At 39.9% G+C, this 22,772-nt stretch overlaps 1 long non-coding RNA gene across 3 annotated transcripts in view; it reads left to right on the top strand.

Moving 5' to 3' along the window:
- Nucleotides 1–2,736: 2,736 nt before the first annotated feature.
- LOC131575886 (uncharacterized) overlaps nucleotides 2,737–22,772 on the top strand; it is a 31,501-nt gene continuing 11,465 nt past the window's right edge. For 2 of the 3 annotated variants that reach the window (XR_009276878.1, XR_009276877.1), the window contains exons 1-4: nucleotides 2,737–2,777; nucleotides 7,262–7,484; nucleotides 7,885–8,203; nucleotides 8,662–8,769. This is a non-coding gene — a long non-coding RNA (uncharacterized LOC131575886). Of the gene's footprint in view, nucleotides 2,778–7,261; nucleotides 7,485–7,884; nucleotides 8,204–8,661; nucleotides 8,770–11,277; nucleotides 13,271–22,772 lie in introns of those variants that run through there. The other variant, XR_009276879.1, reaches the window with a different exon arrangement.

Raw genomic sequence — 22,772 nt, 5'->3', positions numbered from 1 at the left:
TTCAAAACCTGTTTATCCCAGTTCTAGTAACTACACAATGTTCAGTGCCTGTGAGATGCAAATATCAAGTTTATGATTAACTGTGTTAAAATTCCATGGAACTGCAAGTACTTTTATTTGTTTGTATAATGAAATTGAGACAATGCACCCTTTCCTTACTATGCTTTCACTTTAATAACATTTAAAAGAAAGTCTTTCACTGGATGCATGCACTATAGCCTCATAGGTCCAAAGAGTTTTCTTCATGTCCTTTAGTTGGAAGGGGAGTTAGTTAGCACACCATCTGCCAGGGAATATGCATGTCTGATGCATGCATGACTAGGGGAAATCTCATTCTAAGGAAGATGGGGGATAGAATAAGCAAGTATTTAACACTGACCTCATTGGAAGTCAGCTGGTTCCCACTACAAAACTTGCACTGTGGAGAGAGACTTTTTCTAAGCAGGAAAGAGAGAGGACTTCAGAGACATGGGTTATTCCTCTGGGTTCTGTCAGAATCTTTCAGCAATTTGCCTCTTGAAGTCTCTCAGTCATGATGCTAAGGAGGCTACCCTTCTTGAAACAATGTAACACTATAAGGATGAATACATTCCTGTTTATGAGGCATTCCAAGTTTCAGTGGTTATGTCTAGAGATGAAGACTCTGCAGTTTATTAGTGATGCCATAAAGGGAGATCTGGATATACCAGACTATGTACTAGGCTATTGTACTAGCATTTATCATGCTAATTAAACTTGAGGGGAACAGAAGTTCAGCCTTTATCCTTGGAGTTCTGCTGCTTTAGTATTTGAGATGGGCTGTCCATGTCTGTTAGCCCTAATATTTTCCAGATGCCTTTTACTCAGCAAAGATTTCATGTTTCTTATCCTTACGTCTGGCACATTGTTCCCAGATTAAAGCACGTGTACATCACTTTTTTCTGGACAAGGGGCCAATGTAATTCAGTTCTGTGGGTGTTTGCACAGAGGAGCTTCATCTGCCTCTTACAACTAGACAATTCACTCTGGAAGGTGACCATGTGGACAGTATTACAGGCACTGCAGTGAGGCACACTGACATGAAGCTGGCACCACATCACCCTTGTATAGGGTTACTACACAGCATTGCATTAGTCAGAATTAATGACTTGATTTATTTAGAAAGAAAAACCTTCTCCCAGGTTTCTCCCATGCCCTTTCTGAAATGGCTTTTAGGAGCTGGCATTCTGCATCTGTGGGAGGAAAGGATGAGAAGAATTGTAGTGACTTTAGTAGGATTTATTCTGTGGCTTGCCAACTGGGCTCAGTGACCCACAGCAAAACAGCCCTGAATTTCAAAGGAGTGAGTCTCTTCTTGAATTGCTCCCTAAGACAATGAAAGCCTTGGAGCTGGATTTGTGATCTCCAGGAAACTTCATCACTGGTCTCATGCCCTGCAGGAGATCCTTTCACTTACATGCAGACATATTAACATGCACCAATGCCTCTTGCAATGACCCCAGTGGTGGGAATCAGTCCCCCTCTGATTAAGGAGACAGGTGGCTTTATCATGCACCCTCACACACATGTACACACTGCGGAAATGCCTCGCCAGAGCGTACCTGAGGGAAACACCTACTGGGGCTGCCATGTCTGGAGGAAAGAATAGACACAGACTTTCAGTCAATTTCTGTACTAGGAGATTGCACCATTGCTACTAAAATGGATTGGATCTTCTGTTCTTTATGCCAAGTACATAATTTAGTTAATGGTTGTGATAGTCTAATCTGAATGGGGGACAGGCACAAGATCTGGAGATCTGAGCACTCTTGCATATTGACAGAAAGAGCACAGAAAGCATGTTCTTGGATCACAACACAGGAAACACAAGAAAATATGTTAGTATGCCCAAAATTTACAAAAGAAGAAATGGAGTGGAGAAGAAAAGGAAAGAGATGGAAAAAAGGGGGAAAAAAATGAGCAGTTTCAACTTTATAGGATGGTACAGTTACTCTCCATATTTTTTTCTTCTATTCATTCTTCACTATACTATTTGATTTTATTTATTTGCCTTTTATATTTATAGATGGCCTGTAGTGGTCCTTTCTGACCTTTAACCATTCTGTGATTTCATAGGACACTTCAGGCTCTCAGGAACCTCAGAAAGTGTCTAGTTTAGCCTCCTGTTCAAACCAAAGCCAGGTAAGCAATCAAATAGGTTGATGGAGGCTTTAGGGCTCTTTTGTCCCTCTAAAGCAGTTTCTTGGTCAATCAAGTGTATTTCATGAATTGAAACTACTGTTATAACTATCAGTGTAACCAGTCTATCATCTAGGCTAGTTGTAAACGTTCCTCGGAATGGTACTCATACCTTTTCCTTTACAGATTCTTCAGAGATTTATCACATTCTGGCCAGAAGTTTATCTGGCTCAGTTTTGCCCCAGTCACATTGAAAAACATACTCCAGTTATAATCCACTGTCGTTGTCCTCTCACCATGTCACTTCATCTTCTAAACTGTACCTCATTTCTCTTTTCACATCTGCAATAATACTGTAGGTAGAGGCACCAAGGCACCATAAAATCCATTGTCTATAAAGAAACGAGTTGGAAGAAAGCAGCCACCTGTTCATGTGCAATTGTGTGCAGTAAAAAAACAACAGAAGCAAATTCCCCTGAAAATAATGGTTAATTATATGTAAGTCTACCCATTGTTAAATATTACCTTCAGCATTTTTCTCCACTTAGCATAGTGCATAAAACAGATTCCATTCCCAGCGCCAGATCTCATCCCTGGAAAATCAATGGCAGTGGAGGCAGGTAAGCCATGATGTGTTCATGCATGGATTAACTGAAAGAAAAAGAAATTATACTAGAACTTGAGGGCATATCAGCCATCTTACTATTCCAAACATTCATCATATAAATACTGTAACATATGAATTTCATGTATCTAATGATGTAATTCTTCATGGAATGTGATTTGTTTATAATAATAAGAGCTACAGGATGTGTCATAGAATCCTGGTGTAAAATAATTTGGTATGCAACTTCTAAGGCAGAAACATAATGTTCCTTTGTGCTGCCACTGAACTGTTATTATGATTATGTTATTAAGATGGGGGAAGAAGGGGAGAGAGACTGGAAACTATCAATGAAGCACCATTTGGTAATTATTACTATTCTTTGAGATGCAAGTTAAAAAGCACAATCTGTGTATAAAATGAAGACCACATTTTAGATTCACCATCAAGATTAGGTTTCAATAATTTGAAATTCAGAATGAATTTCTATTCTATAAATTGCATATTTTATATATATATAGTTTTGACTAAAATTTATCTGAATGGAAGTGACCATTTGAAATATTTGAAAGTGAACAAAAGCTTTAAACTATACAATGTACTATTCACTTCTGACAGAGTACACTGTTACTAGCCAGGATAGCAGATTCAAATATTCACCTTCACTGGATTTTTTAAATGCCCTGTCAACATGGACTCTCATTCCCAGTCATGGGTTTCACAACTGGGTTGCCCGGGAGCAGAGGAAGGAGCCCAAAAAGTGCAGCAATGCTCTGATGATACTCAGCTCAGCCCTGGGGCTGGCTCAACTCTTGGGTGCTGCATTTGCCTACTTAAAATCAGCTCCTCTTTACTAACACCCAGTGGTGTCACTGCAAATAGCTACATCACCTGGCATTTTTCAAATTGTTTCAGCTGCAAATTTTACAGACAGATGAGTCCCTTGGACATAGGTATGAAAATAACAAATCTCCTATACGAAAGAACAATAAATCATGACTCAGGTGACTCACTCCCTGCATAGAGGATGGAAAATGAAAGAGTAAGCCTTTGAATAAGAACTGACTGAGACCTGAGTGAGACCAGTTACTGAGATAATTAGCTAAGGTCTTTTCATTTATACATTAATGAACCAGAAGATCAAAGACTTTGGCTAGGCCTGTAACCACGACTGCAACATTGTCTTGCTATGCAATAATGAACTCATTATTAGCTGCTTTCATAAATTACATGTGGTAGACTATTTTATTTTTAATACTGTATATAAAGCACAAAAACAACTACAATGTTGTTTCAGAAAATTTTAATTGCTAAGCATGCGCTTTCATGTAATAAGCACATTCTTGCTTTCAGCTGATTGCTGCTACCAGTTTTGTCCTTTCACTGGAAATTTCCTGACAGGTGGCAAACCTTCTCTTATATTGTGGAAGAAAGGGGAAATAAGTGACTGAATGACCAAAGTGAACTCAAAGTATGTTGCATCACTTGAGAAAAATCTATAAAATCTACCTCAGAGGTAGGAAAAACAGATTAACATGCTAAGATTACGTAAGATTGAGAAAAGTAAATATTCTAACAATCAACTTCACCCCATCATTTTGTGCCAGCATGTTTCTGCCATTTAACATATTAGGGACAGATATGTCTGGACCCACGACCTCAGAGTTGATGTTTAGCTTGGGAAATTATGTATGTAAGGCTCTGGAGTTGATCTTAGGAAATCTGGAATATTTTTCTCTTTCTACTGTAGACTTTCTGCAACATTGGAGGCAGGTTACATGATATTTATCTTTCAGGTCCAGAGCTGTAAAGCACTGTATCATTTTACACAGCTGCTGGGAGAATAAATGTATAAATGTTCACAATCTATAGTTGAGAAAAGTTTACAAGCACGCATCTGATTGAAGCTTCCAGATAAAATCACAGCTCATGAAGGAAGTTGTTGACTTGCTGCTGGCAGTAAGATGTGATATGGAGAAAAACTTTGTCACAAATGGACAAGTTATTGTTATGTGGGCATGTTAGTATACGCTCTCTTTTAAAATGGCTTAAGAAAGAAAGGTATTTTATCTGTTGGCAAAGTTTCTGATGCAAAAAATGATATATATACTCACATTTATTTATGACCCTCTCAGAAGATCTGACACTGCTGGGGAGAAGTTTAAGCTTAGGCATTAAGCCATCAGTTGCTACAGTAACAGCAATTATTCACTGCTCTGGGACATAGGGTAAACCTGGCACATTGATTGCCACCCCCTCCTCACCCCCCTAAATTTTTTTACTTAATGATTTACCTTCAAGATGATGATCGGATGATTCACAACTCAGATGGTAATAAGAGTGAGTGAAATCCCAACATCGAACAGTTTATTCAAAAACTCTTTTAGCCTGGAAATATCCACAAGGTAACATTTTTCCATGTGCTTCATTAATTTGAATTGCTCTGCAAACTTTTGTCAACCCCCACAGTTCTCACCAAGTATTCACCAAAGCTTTTGTTTCCAGCATGACTATTCATAATGTCTTATTCATCTGTGACCTCAGTAACATGTTATGGTTGTTTTTCACCCTAACTGGATGACTTGAAAACCCACAAAGAAGGCTGCAGGAACACTTCCACTTAAAATACTCGTGCAAGTCAGAGCATGTCATTGCAGAAGTGCAGCTAGGTGGATGTTTATGGCTTGTCCCTATTTCACAAACACTATAGTAAACAAAATGGCAAAGCCAAATGCAAAGCCCAGCAAGTACGGTCCTGGGTTGTTATTAAAATATACATTCCCAAAGCTCTTTGAATGACTTCAAAGTTCCCTTGAGAAAGACATGGAGAAACTCATCATTGCTTCACTAATGTGCAGGACCTGTACAGTACAGTTTTGGTGTGCTCTTCTTATGTCCTCGAGAGAAAAAAGGATGTGGTTGAGAGACCTTCAACTAGATGTAGTTCCCCAGGAAATGCTCACAGTCTGTAAAAGATGCGTCAGCCATAAGAACTTTAATGTCCCAGTAGGTGCCAAGGGGCACTGTCAATGCCCGTTCTGCAGAGTGCCTTCCACACTGCCTTTGGAAGTCTTTTGTGAGGATTTTAGTGATGAATAGGAACTTGGTCTAGAACTGAGCTCTTTTTGCTAAATAAACAGAATGCTTACTGTAGTTTGTATGAAAAAGAAAATGAAGGGGGGGGGTGGGGGTGGGAAGAGCAAGAAAAGAGCCTCCTAACACCTAATACCCAAATCTAAATGCAGGGGGCAAAGTCAGAAGATGTGTGCCATCAGCCTCAAGGACACCAGCAATCAATACCATGGCTCCATGCCAGGAGCACTGCCCATCTGAGCTGTGTGGCTGGAGGCTTTCAGGAAAACACATTCTTCTTTTGTCACTTCAGCTCTGAATCACAGCTGTTCCTTGGTAACCTTTTGAAGGCAGAATCCTCTTCTTCCTCAGCGGGCCCTGCTTCACCCTACTCCAGCACTAGCTCCTGTAGCCTGCTAATTTTAGTGCTGAGATAGAACTAAGATGTTAGGTTAACTAACTGCCACTCTCTTTGTCAGTGCAAGACTATCTTCATTATATTATATGAGCCTATGAAACATCAAAAACTGCTTCCCTCTGTAACTTTTAGCCCATTAATAATCACTAAGCATCAAGAATCCAAATTGCTACAGCCCAGCAATGGAGTTATGCTTCTACTGTCCCCATTTGGCTGGTACAGGGAGGAAGCAGGATTTCTAGACCTGTTCCAGATCTTAACATTGTCTTTTCTTCTGCCTGCCCATGCCTGAAATTGGTAATGAGAAAGCTATTCATTCCTTTGCTCTCAATACAAAGCATTGTATTAGCTTGCTGTCACTTTGAGTGCTAGCTTATCTCTCTCCACCTGCAATTAAAGTGTCTAAGGAAGGGCAGCACAGTCTTAAACTGCGTCTTGAGATAAAACCACTTTTTGTTGGATTAACTCTTCTGCACACTGCACAATTTGCATTCTTGCATCACAAACAAGTATTTCCTGCAGTCCTATTGTTCCGTCCTCATCAGAATTGTGACTGTTTCTAAATCAGTTTTCACACCAACCACTCAATACTCAATTTGTCCTCTGGCAAAAATCATTCCAAGACATGTGATTCAAGTCATTCTGAGTGGGAAAGAAGGAATACCTTTAGCCACAAATACTCTAAAGGGTTTTTGGGTTTTTTTCCTCTAGGGTAGTGAATCAGATGAGAGCATAAATTCTTCTAATAATTTTTCTTCTCTTATAAATGCGTCATAGTATTAATGCAGCTGGAGAGTAAAGATGAAAAAACTCCTATGAATTTTTTCTGAAATGAAGAATACTTCCAGGTAGAAAAAGACCAAAGTGAAATAGGCTTTCCAATCCATACTAACACACTGATCTCGAGCCATAACATTTACTGTCATTAATCCTGGAAATATTTGGCACAAGGACATGCAAGGGCTGTATCACTAATCATAACTGTGGGAGTATATCTTTGCTCCTTTTAGCTTAAAAGTGGATCTGACCATGAAGGTTAGAACATCCAGGAATTTGAAAATGTGGGACATACAAACCTCAAAACAGATGACATGATCTGATGCATCACCAAGACATCAAGGAAAATTAAGCTTAGGATGAGTCTCAAGGTCTGTGCAATTAGTCACCATTCCTGCACACTGGCACACTGGGCAGACTGTGAAGAAGCTGTTTCTAGGATGCTGCTGCTTGACAGTGAGTAAAGTATAGTGTTTTTTGCTAATTAAAATTAAATATCTACAATTGCAAGAGATTGTAAGACAAACAGGTAGTGAAAAAATGTGTAATTTAAAAAAAAAAAAAAAAGGAAAGTAAAATTTTCACAGTTGAAATCTTTTTTCCCATAAACAGAGGGGTAAAAAAAGAAAGAAGTAGAATGGAATTTTAGTTCAGCTTTTAGCAGAAGTCCTAACTGTTTTTAAGCTGGCTTTTGATCAATAGATGTAAGAACTTAGGTGAATTAGCAACAAACCAGTAGGAGAGAATAAGATATAGGATGCAACAGTTAAAATGCTTCGGTTTGTTATAGTCATTTGATTTCAGTGAGGTTTTCTGTACTCATTTTAATTCTCTTTTAAATCATCTGTTGTTACAGAGTCCCTAAAATGCATAATGGAATTGCAAGCTAAAGCCAAGGCATACCCATTCAACAGTGACTCACTGTGCAGGCTGGGCTGTCTCAGTCCAGGAAGAGGTGAATGGGGCAGTGATAGTTCTCAGTCTCATAAAACACTTCAAGAACTTCCTGCGAAAAGGAGTAGCCCTGTTACTACAATCTCTTACCCGCCTCCTTTCTAGCCCAGTAACATAGAAAGAGCAAAGAACAAAATCCCTGCAGAAAACATAGTCCTCCTGCTCAGCATCTATTTCAATCAGAATTTGGAACCCCCACCCATCCCTTCCTGACACATCTGGTAAGTGTATCTCCTCCACAAGACCAATAATGCACCATCATGGGAGAGTGGGAGGAAGGGTGGGGACAGACAGTAGGATAAATGTAGAGAGGGAGAAAGAAATTAAGGGAAAACCTTACAGCAAAGTATATGCTCAGTTATTTCAGGAGTTTTCTTAATACCAGATCCATGGAAAAGGCAGAGGGGAGGGCTATGGAGGACTGTGAGCAGCTTGAGAATACCGACAGCTGAAGGATAGGGCTGCAGCTGGCTCTGCTGTGTCCACTAAGCATCCAGTGGCTGGAGGCTTGTCAGGTCCCAGGGGCGTTACTTGTGGGTCAGTGCCTTTACTGTTCTGTGCAGTGTCACTCCATACATCTAAAATGGCAGAGAAAAAGTAATGGGACATTGTCTAAACTTTTTATACGTTTAGTAGAGATAAAGAAACTTTTACAACATCCTTTTCTGGCTGGTCCTAGATACAACTGGAAGTTACAAGAATACTTTGGTGATCTTCTCTGGGTGAGCCAAAGTGCCTTGGCTCTGGTTGGTGCAAGATCAAACCCTCCGCAGGAAGCAGTATCAAGGTAAGAGCAGCAAGAGCACTGGAAAACACAGGATGCAGACACTGTAGAATCAGTGCTGTTTCCTGCTTGACTCAGCAGGAGTTATTTGTTTTTAATTTGGTATTGTCATCCACTTGTTTACACTGATACAGACCTAGTCTGGAGAAACCAATCCGTGATTTCCACACAGCTATCACATTCCATCACGGGTCATAATCCCACGCTTGATTGATACATCATGGCCTATAACATTCATGCCAGTGTGTGGAATTGCACCCATTTCTTGGTTTGCTTGTCTCAGACGGTGCACAAAGGTGAATGTGAATGGTGGTAACAAAGCATTGGGCTGCACTGACGCAATGTGATTGGACTCAGCTGCAATATCACAGTTGCATAATGCAGAAGGCTTTGAAGAGCCAAACAGACCCCAAACATCCTGTGAAGCACAGCTGCAGGTCAGAGCTGGGAAAGTGGTGTTGGCTAGAGGGAGGCACCCAGAGCAATGCATCCAGGTGTACAGGGTGGGTAGAGACGGATGCAGAGGGTCTGATATGGACAAGTATTTCTTGATAGAAAGAACAACCTCAGGACAAGGGAAGGAGCACCATCTGGTGGAAAACAGGTCAAAATTAAAAGCAGTGATTCTCCCGATCTTTTCTTTATCATCACCTGACAAAGAACAAAGGAATTATTATCACCTCTATCATATTTTGTACAGCTCTGGGAACTCCTGATTTACTCTTCACAGAATATCAGAACTGTCTCAATGTATGTAATCTGTGCAGCACATCACATGAGATAAAATGAGTCTGTGAGTCTGGGGAAGCTTAAAGTTTTAGAGTGGTTTTGGTCTGAATTCTTAAGTAGAATCAGAACCAGGTATGACGTGTTTTGTTGGGTTTTTTTTAGAAGTCTCCTCTTTTCTCACTTGACCATTTCCACTGAACCTGTGGTGTCCTTGGGACTCCTACTCATGCGTCAAATATAGTTAAAACTGGTCAATAGCTAAAAAAGGTCCAAGGAGAGAGACAGAAAACATGCACGTGAACTTAGACACACACAGCCTTTCTTAGGAAACAAGAGTGCAAAGAGATGCCAAATGTGAGCCATTAGCTCATCTGCTTGTTTTGCAATGAATAGGATCTCAGTCTCGTGATTGCACAGTATTTCTGCAAGAGTATTCAACATAGCAGCAAAAGGATATCAAGCAGCTATTTGGTATACAATTCAAAAGAACTAAGTGCAACATTCATTAGAATTAAGGGAATAAGCTAGAAGTCACGTCAATTCCACTGATTCTGTAATTAGGAAAAGAGGAAACATCTAGCAGTAGTTTCAGAGTGTAATATTGGGCAAACACCATTTAAAGTTTCTACAGTAGTGAAGATCCAAGGGTCACCTGAAAAGAAACTTCAGAATCAGCAGCTTTGCAAATTACATTAGAAGCAGGCTGTACCAAGTTTTTTAAATTGTTTCCTCAGTTGGGGTCAGTTTCTTTTCCTCACTTTGATTTTAATGGCATTTAGATGTCTTGTACTCTGTCCAGCCACTTGCTTACTCCCCCTTGCTGGGAAAAGTGAGAACCCATCGACTGCAATAAACACAGTTTAATAGGTAAAGCAAAAGTTGCACATGCAAGCAAAATAAAATAAGGAATTAATTCACCACTTCCCATCTGCAGGCAGGTGCTTGGCCATTCCCAAGAAACCAGGGCTGTGTAACAGCTACTTGGAAAGACAAACAACGTAACTCTGAACCTGCCTCCTTCCTTCCTCTTTTTGTAGATTTATGTGTGAGTATGATGTGATTTATATGGAACCTGACCAAAGGTGGGATCAGCTGTCCTGGTTGCATTCTCTCACAGCTCCTTGTGCAGCCCCAGACCACTCGCGTGTGGAGTGGGGTGGGGTGAGGAGCAGAAAAGCCCCTGGCCCTGTGTAAGCTCTGCTCAGCAGTAAGGAAAACCCTGTGTTGTCACAACTGTTTCCAGCACAAATCCAAACTTAGTCCCATGCCAGCTACTGTGAAGAAAATTAACTCTATTCCGGCCAAAACCAGCACAATGTTCTTTCATGTAGAAGAGAATATTACACAGATGATATTTAGTGAAATACAGAGTTATGAAGTTTGCCCATGATAAAAGGACTAATAGTGATATGCACTCTTGGATTTGCTTATAAATATTAATGATATCCAACACTGCACATACTGTATCAAATCTATTTGTAATTGTATTCACCAAAATGGTATTGACAAATAAATACATGTTTCTCAATCTATCCATATCTCAGCATCTTACCTTTGCTGTTTGCCATGCTGGGAACCACTTACACAGTAGTAACAATTGCACAAGGAAACAAGCACTTCTGTGTTTTCATGGTTCTAACAACAGACATACGCAGTCCTTTAAAATCCACGCTCTAATTTGGTTTAGGGATGTTTCTTTTGCACTTGTGTATTCCTTCACTAAAATAACAAGATCTCCTTTTTTGTTGATTTTTTGGTTGTTTTTTAACTGCCAAATCACAGTCTAATGGACAAAGTATTCTCTTATCTGGATTATAATCTTGGACATCTGCTCTAAGAAGCCGTTTGCCCATTCTGCTGTTACCACTTAGCTTCACATATTTGAACCAGGTAGAATTTGTCACTGCCTGTTTTGACTAAGAATGTAATTTCACGTAATATTGTTTTGAAAAATATTACAAATTTAGACAAAAGGGAATTTTCTAGTAGAAAAAGTGCTGCCCTGGCAGATTCCTCAGCAGAAAAGCATGCAAGTACTCACAAAAAAATGCAATGAGTACCTAAAAAAAAATTCGTAACTCTTCCTAGGAACTTGGATTTTCTATCTCAACAAGGAGTCATAAAGAGGGTGGTTAACCCATGAGTTATTCCTTATTGACAACACTGACCTGCTTGGGAAGGCAGAGGACAGGGCCCCTGCATTTGCCCATGTAGCTCACACTACATCTGCCAAGCAGCAACTCCATATTCCAAGGAGACACTTCCAGAGGCAATAGTGAACTCAGACCTGGAGCCAGTGCTAAGAGACGAAAGAATTTGACTCATTTGCTGAAAGTATTTGATCAGTCCAGCCTGCTCCTTGTTTCAGCCTGAGACCCATGCCTGCCTGGTACATTTAGTTATCTTGGTTTTTTGCAGGTAATTGTAGGTTCAAGACATGTATGTGTCCTCCCAAAGACATTCTCTTATCTTATAATTTTGATTTTTAAACAGAAATAGAATTTAAACAAGGAGCTACCTTTTCCCACTCTGAAGTTAAACACAAAGGCTTCATAAGGTTAAGATAAGTACATTTTGGTTTAAAACTTCAGGGTTCAAGATTTGTATGTAATTATATTATGTCCTCAGTGAACACAGACTGATTGCTTATTGTGTTCTTTATTGAAAATTCTCTATCCAAATTGAGTTTGAGGTTTCTCATTGCCACAAGACATATAATTCTTTCTTGACCACACTCTTATTCTTCTGTTTGTTGTTTGGGATTTTTTTTTTTTTTTCCATAATGAGCTAATAAAAGGGATGGTTGTAAAATAAGTCTACAGTTTTCATGTAAAGCTACCACAGACAGTTGAAGGCATTTGTATCTAATTGATTAAGATGCATGACAAGCTTCAAATCAGAGTTCCATTTTGGGAAGTAGTTACATGCATTGGCAGATAGATAGAAAGATAGATAGAAAGATAGATAGATAGATAGATAGATAGATAGATAGATAGATAGACAGACAGATAGATAGACGGATTACAGAGTTTTAATGGAAGGGTATTCAAACCCTTGGAGCTCTAGAACCCTTAACATCCTGAATCAGTAGAAAGGAGCCTTTGCCATTGATAATTCGTATTGTATCCTTGTTCTATAGTCAATTATAAACAGGACTTTTAAGGTCTTTGAAAATTTAAGTATCCAAACCTGCTTTCTGTTGAGGTTTACAAACGTATTCTCCTCTGGAAATTATAGGTCATGGATGGTTACTGTATTTATTTCAAGAAAAATATTGAAATGACAGATGAACCACTTAGATGATACCAACCTTTCTATGCTTAATTGTGCATGTGTCTTAAAGGAGTTGATTTATCTTAATGGCAATGTCACTCTAAAATGTATCTCATCATGTGTATAAATGAGGGAGGACTTCAGCCACACACTACTTATACTGAAGACTTTTTACTGAAGACACAACAAATAAAGGGATTGTTCTTATTTGAAAACTGAAATGTCCATTAAAAGTCCATTAAATGCTAGAGATTCCTTCCAAAATGTAGTGTTCACAGTTTTACAGGAAAAAAATCCACAAATAATATTAGCTGGAGGCTAAAAACTGAAGCAAGAAGGACGAGTGGTCCTTGTGTCTGTAAAGCTTACTCTGTTGAACATTGCAGAAGCGCTATCTGATAACAACTGTATCCCACTCATGCTGTCTAGCCTATGCAACAGCTGGCACTGCTGTAATGCAGACTCTTGGTTATCCTGATGGGAAAACTGAAGGTTTGAAAACACCATTGCAGACCCCAACAGTAAAAATGTATTAACACACTTTCTTCATTTTCTCGGGGTTTGGCACACACACAGGATGGCAGCTCCCCATTGCTCCCTGCCTCTGCCCTCCCAGGGCACCTCCCTGGCAGCTCTTCCCTTACAGAAATGTACAGACACATATTAAAGCAAATGCTCTCCAAGCATGACAACTGATTACTATCTGACTTGGCCTTGGTGCAGCCTGAGCATGTTAAGACCTGACAGTATTTCAGTGTTGTAAGAAGAATTCAATGTGCAGTGAGGACATGCCTCCTAAACTTCACTAAGAGTTGATTTGGGACAGATCTGAAAGCCAGCATAACAAAAAACTAATGCATGGTAAGAAGAGGAGTATAGCATGTGTAATCCTAGCTGAGTTCATAAAAAAAGAAAAACATAGCAATTATTGCAAAAACTAACACTGTACTTGCTAGCTCCCAGTTCCACTCCCTGGCTTTCTGGCTGACCTTTGACTGCCACCTGCCTATTCAGGAAAGTGGGCATGAATTAGCTAAGTGTGTGAAGTATGTTATATCCTAAAAGAAGGTAAACCTCCCAATTTAGTGCTCTCACATAGCCTTAAATCACTATAGCCCAATCATCAAGAGTAAGATTATATTTAGCTTTCTTTTAACAAGCATAATTTATCATATCCTAGCTGTCATTCTATCTGCTGTCAAGTTTTTGCAGAAGCAAATATATTCTTGCATTCTGATCTTCTCAGAATGTGAGGCAAATGAAGGACTTCAGGTTGAATCCTTAATGAATGCAAAAGGAAAACCAAATGCCCAGTCCCCAGTGCCTCTTCCCTGCCCACCCAACACATGCAAATGTTCTCTTGGGATGTGTGAAGGGTTAAGAATTGTTCTTCATGCATAACAATGTGCATTTATCTGTTAACCCTTCATGCTCTCTTCTTGAAATGTCAAAAGCATTGTTTGAGCCAACAACATCTGCAGCATTAAGATTTCTGTACTGCTCAACATTCCTGAGGAACAGCAAACACAGAAATGTTAATTTCTTTCTGGAAGCTGTCTAGTTAAGGGTTTGTTTCAGCTGACTGCTGCACCAGTACCTTTCAAAGTTATTTCATGGAGAAATTCAACTAAACGAAACAGAAAAACAGCCTTAAGTGACCTTTCCAAATAGTCATGGTCTCTCACTACGCTTCTTTACAAAACAAATTTCTGCTACCCAAATTTTCAGGATTAAACCAAAGCAAAAGGTCAAACATGTGCATTTCTACAAAGAAATTAATGCCAAGACAAGAAGTCAGGCATTGATGTGCACTGGTGTCCGGGTTGCTGGCTGCTCTCACTGGTCTCCAGGCTGTACTTCAAGCTGCCCATCTCTGTGTCCCGAATGAAACACGCATCCCTCTGAGCTTCCTGAACATAGTTTGAAAGGGCTTTTGAGGCAACACTTTCCTCCAAGGAATTAGTGTGCAGTGTTAATGGTGTACTGCTTAAGGAAGAAGAAAATCTTCCAATGGAAAGAGTCCTACTTATGTGACCCACCATCTAGACAGCCTAATTCGGGCAGAACCATTGCTCTTTTCCTGTTGTGTCCTCCAGCTGAATTTCAGACAGGATCAGTGACCATTTTGCCCTTCTATCTTGTACCAAGGAAGGTGACAAAAAACTTGCAGTGATGCGACTGGTTACTTGGTTAGTTCCATTCATTTGCAAGTCCCTTGGTGATCACAGAATCTTGCAGGATTTAGTAAATCTCATAACTGAATTTTCCAACTAAGGCTGTCATGAGTATTTTCACTGTGTTTCTTGTGCCTCAAGTTGTGAACATTTCATGAGGCTAGATTAGTATCAAGACAAAAGCCTAAGAAAGATTTTGTGCTTGTAAGAGAGACCTTGTGTTTCTCATCCATGGACAGAGAGGGAAGAGTTTATTTAACTGGAACAGTTCACAGGTCTGTGGTTGAGATATATTTGGTCTTCTGGTCACTAAAATGTATAAGCTGCCTTTGCAGGCAGTGGCAAAGGCATACAGAGGTTTGTGTAGCAACTAAGAGGTTACCTTTCTGTGCCTTTGAGTTTCAAGGATTTTGGAACAGGTTCAAACACTTTCTGAAGTTTCATCTTTCGTTGACTCCCTTAATCCCCCCAAGCTTGGCACCATTTCTCACTCATGTTTATATTTTAATCTCAAGTTTCTTGCTTGAGAGCTATATTGTTTAAACCTGAGGCTGTCAGTGATGGTGCATCTGGGAGATTTGTTACAGATTTTCCAGCAGCTTCTCACGATTTGGAGTGTGTGGGTGTGTGTGAGGGGGGTGCATGTTCAGGGAGGATGTGCATGAACTCTGCGTGAGGCTGATCACATTCATGGTAGCTCATTTTAGCTTTGCATGTTTTGTCACTGGGCCTGAATGCCCATGAACTAACATACCAAGTAGTACCAAGAAACTCTCCAGCCTGTTACAGCCCTCAGGATATTATCCACTGCTGTCTTTTCCAGTGGCCAGTGATGAAATCCCGGCAAAAAGTCTGAGGTCAATCAAGAGAGACCTCATGGCCTGGTTGAAGGATCTGGAGCGCAAAGGGTGTTCTCCTCTATCCTGCCAGTTGCAGGAAATATGGGGATAGGAGCAGGAAAATCACACAGATGCCTGCAGCCTCACCTGGCTCTGAACCTACTGTTACCAGCAGAATTTTTGATCATAGGTCAGTTTACATGACACTGAGCTTTCTGGCAACAGATGGAAAAAAAGGATCTTTGCTCAAGAGTTAGCAGGTAACCCAGATTTGAAGAGAGGAGGGGATAAAACTGGGATGAGTAGGGATAAGCACCACAATTTCTGCTGGTTTTATTTTCCAGCCACCAAAATATTTCCAAGCATTCTGCCTATCTTCACTAGGACCCAGAGTCATCCTTTCTCATGGACCATGCTGGAGGAAAACCCAATGATGTCTGCAAAACTTGCCTAGCACAGGGGACTTCAGCCAAACCTGTCACAGGGCAAACTGCTCAGGCTGCTCAGGCCCCCATCCAACACAGCCTTGAACACTTCCAAGGATAGGAGCAAGGACCTTACAAGGGGGACTCAAGTTTACAAAGCTACAGGTCTGCAAGGTGTAAAGGAAGGTATAGCTTTGTTCAGACTTACCTGAAGACTCAGGTTTTTATGCATTATGCCCTTCATAGAGCATAGGAACAAAAAATTTGGCCTCAATTTAAGAATGATTAAATGTATTTTTCTAAGACAAAGACAAATTTGTTAAACCAAGAAAGAAACCTATTGTGTGTACAAATCTCTAAATCAGCCTTTCATATTTTCCCACACATTTTAAACAGAAAAATGAAAACATTTTCGGGGAGCATCAGATGCTGAGTATTACCAAATGCATACAGATGATGGTCCTCAGGTCAGAAAAAATGTGAGATTCTTTAACTTTGGGTCCTTTCTTTACTTGGTTTTACCCAAGATCCTTACTTTCATGTAGAGGTTGTAATGAGGTGGATGTCAGTCTCTTCTCCTGAGAAACAAGTGACAGGGTGAGAGGAAACTACCTCAAGTTGCACCAAGGGAAGTTCAGATTTTATATTAGGAAAAATTTCTTTACTGAGATTTTATTCACTGGCTGCCAAGTATTGGAACAAGCTGTCCAGGTATGTGATTGTATCACTATCCCTGGAGGTATTTATAAGAGCTGTAGATGTGGTGTTTAGGGACATGGTTTAATGCTGGAAAAGGCAGTGCTGGGTTAACAGTTGGACTTGATGACCTTAGAGGTCTTTTCCGGCCTAAATAATTCTATGATCTCCTGTGTAGATAGACACCTTGAGTATTGGCCATATAGACTTATGAGAGAAATAGGCACTTTTATTTTGCCTTTTTTATGGGCCTTATAAATTACAAGATGAAAGGTATTTTTAAATGGTGATCATTTTTACAGCACTAAGTTGATCTCTCCTACTGTTTTCTAACCCTTGAGCTGTTTCAGATTGATCAACCTTATTGTTTCCTAACTCCTCTGACCTTAGTCTGTAGGGAAATTCCCATCATATTTCAAAGGTCAAAGACACACCCTCGATTTTTCTTCCCCTTTAAAAAATAACAGAAGGTTGTGCAAAGCCTTTTGACCCTCATTTCTGGTGATATGAGAAAAATGGCTGTCACTCCACCTTTAGCAGGGATATATCTACATACTTCTGTTTGTTGGAGCAGCTGCCCACAGCATCTAAAACTGGGAGGTGGCTAAGGTAGTTAGAGGAAGAGTGGAATCTAAAAGTAGAAGATCTAAAAGTAGAACCATTTCACATCCCAGCAAACTGGATTTTGGGTTAAGAGACTGGTGCCTGTGGGAAGTCTATGGCCCTGCTTCCTTTCTGCCAAGTAGAAGGCAAGAGAGAAAACAAGTTCTCCTATAATGTAGTAAATCCAATTTCTTGAGTTAAAAAGTGTACAAAGTCATTTTGGCATCAAAGTGAATCCAGCAAAGCATCCTTTTCTGTAGAAAAATCAAAACCATGCTGTTGAGCTGGCTGGAAAACCAGTTGTCTTTCCAATCTGTCTCCAGCTACAAATGTAAGCAGCTGTTGCCAGACAAACTCAAAAAGCTGAAGTGCAGCCTATTCTTCACCACCAAGGCTCTAGTCAGGCTTTGTTTTTTCTCAGTGTTTTTTTCTGTCACCAGTTTTAATTTTAATACTAAAAACATTCAACACTGTCTTCACACGACAATTTCTGTGAGCAGAAAATATGCAGCGTGTGAATCATTAACATACAGTGATCATTCCACATAAAACCATCATTCCCCAGCCTCACCCTCTCTGGTGTAGACAATCTTTAGAATGCAAGGGAATGGTATCTCAGAGGAAACCTGGGTATTTGTTCTATGATGCAGCCTTGTTTATACATGCTCCTGGTTTCTTTTCACTTATGGACTCTCCTGTCTCTAGTCAGTAGCACTGTTTCTGTGTGGATTACACCAAAAAACCCAAACAAACAAAAATAAACAAAACAAAAAACAAACAAAGAGAAAAAAAAGGTGGAAAATCTCTACCTTTCCAGAGGATAGAAAACTTGTGGGAGTAGCTGCTACAAAAGTCAGTAAAAGCCTGGATAATGCTGAGTATGGCATGATTCTTATTTAGAGGATTGACATGTGTAGGGGTGAAGATGTGATGCAGTGTGTTCATGACATCCTCTGCTATGATTGACCTCAAACTGTTTGGTGTTGGTGAGTTCTGGATGGAGGCAACAGGGTTAATCAGGTTTCTCTGCTTCTGTAGCTGAAAGAAAGGAAACTAGATTAGTATTTATTGTATTATCATCCCCACACTTTCTATATCATATAACTCAAAGTCTCAGGTCACTCTTATGATGGTGAGCAATAAATAATAATAACAGGTTGCAAACTAGGAAACATCAGATGAAGGCACTTTAATAGACTGTGAACAAAGTCCACTTCTGCAAATCAAAATCAGAGATGTACCTGAATCAGAGACATCTCACTGCAGAATTCTTCAGCATTCATTTGTACACCCCAGCAATACTTCTCCAAGTGGTGTGAGAAGCTCTGTGATTGACAATTTTATTAAAAACTGTGAAAGACTGTGTCATGGACTAATCCAATGGTAACTTCTTCCTACTAATCTCAAGAGTTTAGTCAAATTTATTTAAACCTGCAGGCCTTTGTTCATAAGCTGAACACTAAGGCTCAGGTATTTCTGTGCAAAGCCAAGTACACAGCATGTACTGGGGCTGACTTGAGAATTCACAAGTGCAGAACCACATCTAAAAGACTGTATCAAAAGAAAAGTCTTTTCCCACATCCTTATGAGAATTTTTCTTAAATATCTGCAATGAGCAGCAGAGAAAGGAGAGGCAATCTCTTTTTTATGGCTCATTTCTTAGGGTTATACCTATACCTATACATTTTGTTCATACAGCGTTTGAGATCCCTTCTGTACTGTGCAGAAACTCCTTATTTATACAGTTATTGATGTTTACAAGGTTATGAACAACTTCCTGTCTGGATTATTCTACAGTTTATATGATGCTTTATCAAAGCAAAAGCCACATTGCAAGAAATCAGACGGTTGCTTTGGACAAGGTGATAAGCTGTTGCACAACCTTACATGTTTGGTCTCACAGACTACAAACTGAGTTTCTGGAGAGATCTTTCTGAAATGGAACTGCTACAGTATATGGGCATTTTCCCTACTGGTAGAAGCAAATCCCATCATTTTACCATTTCAAAAGAAATATGAAGGGGGAAAGACAGGAGAAAGGTAAGCTGAGAAGGGAATTAAAAAGAAGCACAGAGAGGAGAGATTAATCAGTTGAAGGGGAGCAAGGAGAGTGCAGTGAGAGAAGGAAGGAGGGTGCTCTAGGCCTATAACTTTGCCAAAAGGGAGCCTGTAGGCTTCAGTCACATTTGTCAGCTATCATCTTGTGTAACAAGAGGTCATTCTCTTGGGACAATGTGCTGTTCTGAAATGGCTGGCTGGGACACTGCACCCGGGTGGCCCTTGACCAGCTCCATTAGCCGTGTCTCTTGGCATGGCACCTGTTATGCTGGGGAGGTAAAATGTGGCACTCCCTCTGAGTCAGCTCTCCTTGTATTCACACCATGCAACAGCACCTTGCATCACAGCTGCTTCTCCCTACAGCCATGTCACATCACTGGTGCGAGATGCATGTGACAGTAGCATGGTGAAGCTCACGAGGCACCGCATCAGCTCATAATGGAGCAAAGAAATGCCTCCTCTTGTAGTGATACATGCCTAAATTTTTTGCTCTTGCTGTTTATGCCAGGATTCTCAAGAGACTGCCAACTAAGATACAGCTCTGGGGCACAAAAATCAAAACTATTCCTATTTTATATTTTTTGAAAGTATCATATTATGTTATATGTATGCTTTTCATTCACTAATTCATTCTCACTACCTCTAGTGTCTCTGATCTGTTGCTTCTAATCATGCCAAGCATTCTATCCATGAATCCTATTCAAATCTCTTAATAATCATTTCAGACCTAAAAGCAGCTGCATCTGGGCTAGAACCCAGCAGGCTTTTGTGGATCTAAGCGGTATGGTGTTCAGGCAGAGATAGCACCTGATCTCAGGTTCTCTGTTCATTTTCTAACACCCACAGTGGTTTGCTGTGTGACTTTAACCCAGTTACTTTTCTGCATCCTGGTCTTTGCCAGATGCAAACAGTGAGAACTTCCTGGGCTTTGAGAGCTCTGAACAAAATTTGATAGCCCTTCTTACATGCTAAGGTCACAAAAGGAGTGAGACTCTCCTTAGTTAAGTGCTTAAACAGCAGGTTTGCTTAGGTGGTACATAAGCCACGCTTGCATAAATCAACAAAGAGGATTTAAACAAAGAGGGGAAAAAACAATACAGGATAAAGGTAAACTTTCTGTACCTGAGAATGTTTCTCCACCTGTCTCTGGGCCATGCTGTGTTATATATTATCACTGTCATCTAAAGGGGTGTGTATAAGTACTTGAAAAACCAAACCAGCCTGTCTCTAAGGTGTTCCATATATCACAGTCCTGCAGGTGGCTTTATTCCTAAAGTGCTGGGCTGTGCTTCTGTTGAAGTCTCCAACTCCCCTTTGCTCCCAACACCTACTTCTGGACTTAAGGAGTAATCACCTATCTAAAAGTAAGCTCCATTTCTTTACTGAAGTCATTGTTTAGAAAAGAGCTGTAGGCTGCCAAAATGGATTTGCAGTGATGATTTTATCAGGCACTGAACTGATGTACTCGCTGCCATTTTAATTTCTGCATCACCAGTTTTCTCAGTGATAAACAACTGACTTGGCTTCAATGAATTAATTGAGACAAACATGATCCTCAACACCTTTTAATAAATTAACAATCTCAGCCTGTGTCACTAAATCAGAAGAGATTGTAATGTGAAAACTAATTTACAGATTTTGTGAACACAGCACCAGATGGAGTAAAACTGAGAGCTGTAAAGCTTTCCTGCTGTTTGAAAAAAAACGTGCCTGACTCTTCCGCTTTGTCTCCTAAGTGTATTTAAGGAGATATGTGCACACATAAACAGCACCTGTTAATGGGGAGATACTATTCCATGTGACCCAAACCAATATCCTGTTATCATAAAATGCACAAAAATATCTTCTCTAATAATACTAATAACTACTATTAATTCCTGGAACATCTAGAGCTCTATATGGGATGTTCCAGAAATTAATGGTAATTAATAATATTTTTGCATATGTGTAAAACAGGATTTTTCCTTCCCAAATAGCTTTTGCTGCTTGTAAGGCATGTGGTCAAACCTGGTGATAAGATTTGAAGCTGGCAGCTTTACCTGTGAGCTCAAATCTAGTCCTCAGCAAGGACTGAGGTTGCCATTCCACTTCACAGTTTCCCAGCTTAGAGAAATAAGTTGTCCTCACAATAACTAGAAAATAAAGCACATGCCTAGTTCTAAGTTTGTTTTTATTTTAAATCCAGTGGCTTTGGAATTTTTTTCACACTCTTGGCTTGTAACAGTTCATCCATCTTCCCAGATATTATTTAAGCTTGAGGATATCTACTTTCCATGGTTCACAGATTCTGGATTTCATTCCAGACATTTATTTGTGGGAAATCCTACGTATTGGGAGACAGGTGTAGAGAGTGAATGAGATACTTTGAGCAGATTGTCTTTGCAATCGTTCTTAAATTGTGTCTCTCCAATGATCTGTGGAGATATTCTATTCTCTCCAAGATAGCGGTTGGCTTTCAGCTGCTTATTTCTGCCCACTGGGTTGGCAGCACCACAAAACACACCAGTCCAGCTACTGAGTACAAGTATGAGATTTAGTTCCCAAAATGCTCTGCAACTTGGTAATGAAAGCAGTGACCAGGTAAATACACACTTAGCTGGTAAGAACAAGGATTCTCAAAAGGCACCAGAGAAATGCATCTGCAATAATGCAAGAGTCCCCCACTACAGAATTGCCAGTGTTAAGAGAGCAATGCTCAGTGCATTGGAAACCCTATACTTTACCAGGCCTTGCATTTCCTTTGGGGAATCCCACTTCTGTTTGAAGGAGCTCATTCCAAATGTTCTGGTGTCAGGTCAGATCTGTATTCAGAAGCTAAAGTAAGCACTGCTTGTTAGAAATCTTCCCCTTCTAAACATTTGGTTCAAATTCCTAAATGGTCCTGATACTCTTCTCTGCACTCAGGCTGAATCATTCAAGAGGCTCTGAAAAGGAAGGTAGTACAACCCACTCATGTTAGTGAATTAAACTTTTGGTCAGAACCAGGAAAAATTATGGGTGCATGCAACATTTTTCTTTTCCAAAACTACTTTCGTTCTTTTACATGACAACATTGCTGGTCATATGGAAAAGATCTTGCCTGCCAAAACACAGTTTGAGTAGTAACAGTAATTTCCACATGGCTTCTGGTAGTGCTAATCCAAGTCCACTAATCGTGTATTTTGTTTCTATATCACTAAGTTTGACATTTGATGTAGAATATAAATATT

The sequence above is a fragment of the Poecile atricapillus genome, chromosome 1 (genome assembly GCF_030490865.1).
Source record: "Poecile atricapillus isolate bPoeAtr1 chromosome 1, bPoeAtr1.hap1, whole genome shotgun sequence".
Classification (NCBI taxonomy): domain Eukaryota; kingdom Metazoa; phylum Chordata; class Aves; order Passeriformes; family Paridae; genus Poecile; species Poecile atricapillus.
This window is presented reverse-complemented; position numbering and strand designations above follow the sequence as displayed.